The sequence below is a fragment of the Dermacentor albipictus genome, chromosome 7 (genome assembly GCF_038994185.2).
Source record: "Dermacentor albipictus isolate Rhodes 1998 colony chromosome 7, USDA_Dalb.pri_finalv2, whole genome shotgun sequence".
Lineage (NCBI taxonomy): Eukaryota > Metazoa > Arthropoda > Arachnida > Ixodida > Ixodidae > Dermacentor > Dermacentor albipictus.
In genome coordinates, this window is record NC_091827.1 from 70,735,859 (window position 1) to 70,740,660 (window position 4,802).

Genomic DNA, 4,802 nt, shown 5'->3' on the forward strand with positions numbered 1-4,802 from the left:
TCAACTGATTAGCAACTGCATTCGCTAGTCTGCGTTGAGTCTTTTTCTTCTTTCCGTCTCACGTTGTTTAGAGAGGTCCCCGTTACGACCTTGAGCATTGCCACTTCTGCCACCTTACCACTTCCACATCACCCACTCTTGGCAAATTGTCAGGTGCTGCCAAACGTAGAGGAGGAATAAATTTCATTGAAAATTTCACGGACGATTGCGAGAATCCCCAATGCGAAATCTGAGCGCAGCTGTACACAAGCTTGTTCTCATTTCGCGATGTATTATTGGCTGGCGCGGACAATGTCTCGTGCGGCGCGACTGCCTCACTAATCTGGAGATTGCGACAGCCAGTGGGTGCATGGGCGACGCGGGGACGCGATTCACAGCAGCCGCCTACAACCGCAGCCGAGACCTTCCAGACGACGCGCGCTACTCTGGCGCCATCTCGTAGCCGTCGTCGCCGCACTACGCTTCTCACGCTTTCGCCATACCCTCCTCCGCTTTCCGTCTCATGATTCCGCTACACCCTCCTCTTCGCTTTCCTTCTCACGTATTTCATCCCCCGCTGCGCTTTCATGTTTCGCTCGGTTACGGCGCCGACGCTCGCCTCAGAAACGGGCGAGGCCATCCCCAGCTGGGTGGCTTCGTCAGACCAGGTTGTCACGGCCCTGCGCGGCCAGCCTGGTCCCGAGGGCTTGAGCCGATTGATCAGCTAGTCGGGCCACTGCTTCTGCGGTTGGTTAGAAAATGGGTGTGTGGATGTGTTGCTCTCACTCCCATACCATATGGTAGTGTGTGTTGGGCACTTCGCAGTTCTTACCCTCTCTGTATCTGACTAACTGTGACTAATAATGTAAGAACTGCAAAAAGGATGAAAATATCACTGGACAGGTGCGATACCCAGCTTAGTTTTGTCTTTTTTTTTTCAGTCCGAGCATATGAAGTAGCGTGCTGCAATCATTCAAGAAGGCAGGCATTATTAATATGCCAAAGAAAGTCAAGAAAGACAAAAGTTGCAAATCAAAGAACATTCTTTATTACATCTCAAATGTCCCATTGAGCTTTCATCTACACAGCAAGTATTCAATTTCACGTATATAGCAAATGGGTATAAATGCACCTCCACACCTAAACCACTGGCTAATCTGTCTGGCAATTTCACATAGATGTGGAATCCCGTGGCTGGTTTAAAGCAATGTTTCCTTAACTTAAGGCATAATCAAACCTACAAACCTACCACTCGTTAATGCAAAGAGCACTCGCAGCATCACATGCTGTTGGACAAACAAAGCATTTGCCATAAAACACTGCAACAGCGACTGGTACTTCAGATTTCCAAGACCAAATGGCACATCATTTAGTTTGTTCGATGTTAATGTCTCCATGTACAAAGGGCAACAGCCTTTTATTTTATTTATTTATTGGGGACATGTTGCAACACCTCCAAATTCGGCCAGAGAGATCACATCATCCAGGCAGAACGAGTTCTTGATTGACCCCATGAGTTCGGAATGCACACAGCCCAAGGTGTGCGCAACATAAGTGCACCTTTGCAATAATAGGTTTATAGCAATGCGTAGGCATATTTGCATGGACGTACACAACAAGAGCAAAGCTAGTGGGGACATCTGGTGACGCCAAGTTCAACCAGATCACACAGAACTCTTATTGCAATGAGTGACTGAATTCTACTTGACTGCTGGTATAAACTTGCTTCCAGTGACTATCCTAAATTTTGGCACTTTCTTTACACACATAGTTTCAAGCATACTTGCTCACGAGCATAGTGACAAGTATTTGATCTGCACTCATTTCACAGGCTTGAAATAGAGCTTTAGCGAGTGTAAGAACGTGGGCGCTGAAAATTTTGAGTGGATGTGTGTTACGAAGGTAAGAGGCTGCCGGTGAGTGTGAGTAGATGTTTGCAAGTGAGTGAGTGCTGGTGAATAGCTGTAGGTATGAGAGCGGGTAGGTGCCGGTAAGTGTGAACAGAAGTGACTATGAATGCAAGTTAGTGTTTGTAGGTATGAGTGGGCACGAGTAGGAATGCGAGTGAGCGCCACGTGTGGGTCAGTACATAGCCTGTGTTGGCAAGTGTAAGTACACGCTTATTCTCACGATCTATGGTTTCAAGCACATTGTAGCAGAGAAAAAGCGTCACATGTTTCGACCAGTCCTGCTCTTCTTTTGTACGTCTTCCAGCACTGACATTGGCACATGTACGTTATGTTAGAGTACTCCTATTCTGGCATCTCGCATTGTACTATGACAAGCATGTTCACCCAACATGGTGGTCCAACTGAACGGAAGCATGTGGTATTGTGGCCATTACTGGCCAGCGGACCACATACCACGAACCACAAAATATTCTGAGCAAGCTGAAGTAGTGCTATCGTAAAGTTCGACTGCATAAAACTTGCCACCAAACATCACCTCCAGGCGAAATTTTATCTCAAACTAGCCAGCGGTCTATGCACAAAAAGCACCTACACCCTTCACCATGTGCAATGCAGCACTTCACTGTGCAACCCGGACTCAAGAATTAATTCTAAAGAACTGCTGCTCACAAAACGCAATTTTCTGAAAAATACTGTCACCGTGAAACATCGCCTGAAACTAGGATTATTGCAAATAGCATATATTATACTTCTCTTTACATGATACTTGGGGTGCACTAAAGGAACAAAATACTCTTTACAAGCTCATGAAGTGCAAGGTGCACAACCGGCAGGTGTCGCCACGTCTGCAATGCATGCCATCGTAGCCGTTGCATCCTCTCCACTAAGCTCGGCCACATTACAGCCCCAAGATGGCGAAGTTCCGCAATCCCCACAGCAGGTTTCAGAGGCTCCTACTTAATTTTCCATGTTGCCTGTGCCAAGGTGCAGAGCTCAGATATTTTTGTAGCAACATGCAAACGCATGGCTGCTGGTGCCATCTGCCGACAACCACATACACTACCGGGGAAGCGTACAAGTGCACCTTGCGGAAAGTATATGCCAGTCTTTGGGTGACGTCCTTGTTGTGAAGGGCACGGGCTGCACTTTCCACCCATGCTGGCCTCATCCCGGTGCACAGGCAGACAGCAACGACACTATGCTTGCCAGCAGGTCAATGTTAACATCTGCCCACACCCGAGACAATGCCTCCTTTACTAGATGCCTGCCGCACGAGCCAGACGCTTGGGGTTCTAGGCCCCTCTTGCATCTCCCCTCACCGTTACTCCAAGATACCGCCAGTATGGACTGTGGTGAATGCTTATAAATGAAATTGTTGAAACGAAATGCCTTATTCCCCTCGACATTTTGTTCAACCTTGCAAGGGCAATCACCATGGCGTGATCTTAACAAATTAGGTAGGGAAATTCTAATCTAATTTAGGGGGCATGTGGTATTGCAGAATCCAAGTTAACTCATACTTAAAGCACAATCTTTTGCTGCTACAAACTTTGCACACCGGTTTTGAGAAATACAGGCTTAACGTGTGCTACGAAATGCATTGCTATTCCAGCTAAGGTTACCATATAGGCTCATGCAAGGACCACAGCTTTTATTTTCAGAATTTGGACAAGGTAACTTTCAGTGCAACTGACACTTTGAGGGTTTACATGACTTTCCCACAAAGGCAAGAAAAAAGCACTTTCAGGTGAGCTGCAATTCGGTCCTCTAAAATCTACTAATTTACTCGATGCATCCAACACAGCAGTGATCCTTGAAACCCAGTAGCGACATCTGCCGATTACCACCAAGATCACTTCAGCGATTCGGGCAGCAAATAACACTGTGTGCGCTCGAAAAATATTGCTCAAGAAGCGGAGTTTCTTAACAAATTGCATTCTCGTGAATTTGACACAGAAGAAACAGGATAAGTGCGTCCACTTGGTGTGGCTAGAAATGTACAAGGTGACAATGAAACGGTGAAGATACACAAAATGACACATGACGTTTCGTTTGCACATTTCCCCTGTGAGCAAAATCAGTTACACATCCAAGTCCACACACCCCACAGCAACTTTCCAGCCATAGGAAACGGGCCAGCTCATTAGTGCCGTGCTTGAGTTGCCATAGGCCGACACATTTGTTAAGTCGCAATGAAATGTGGGACTACCCCCCCTCCCCCCCCCCCCCACCCTTGTCCCCCACCTCCGTCTAAACACTATAAAAATATCTTTCACCTTGGTGTTCCGTGCAATGTCAAAGAATTTACACGTCTCGGGATAAATGCAAACAGGCATTGTTACACAACGGTAAACAATGATAAGTGAAAAACACCAATTTAAGTTGTTTGCACTTAAGACTTTTACTGCAAGAAAGATTTTAAAAATAAACATGTACGTCGTGTTCAACTGGCCCAATAATACTAAATGGTATGGCTGCAGTGAGAGCTTCACTTTTCGTGACCAAACAAATTGCGAAAAATTGTGCCCTGTAATTCTCGCCAGAGCAAAAAGGCAAAAGAATGTCAGCACTAGGAAGTCGAGCATTAAAATCCCGAACTGAAATCTGCAACATGGGCTAAGAAAAGCAAACTGTAGGCCAGGATAATATGGTTACTGTTCACAGGATACTGGAGACATAGGCCTGAGTAATGGCCCTAGTGGTGGTCTCTTACAACTGTGCCCAACTAGAACACATTAGATACGTTTTGTGCTGAAATAAAATGAGAGAAAGAGGGAAAAAAAAAGCACTAGGTCACATGTAGGTTGATAAATACAGCGTCACCTCAACTTTTACCTCAACAGCGATGTCGAACACTCGTTACAATATTTCTGCAGCAGTTGAACACAGTGTGGGAACAAATTGTCAACAGCG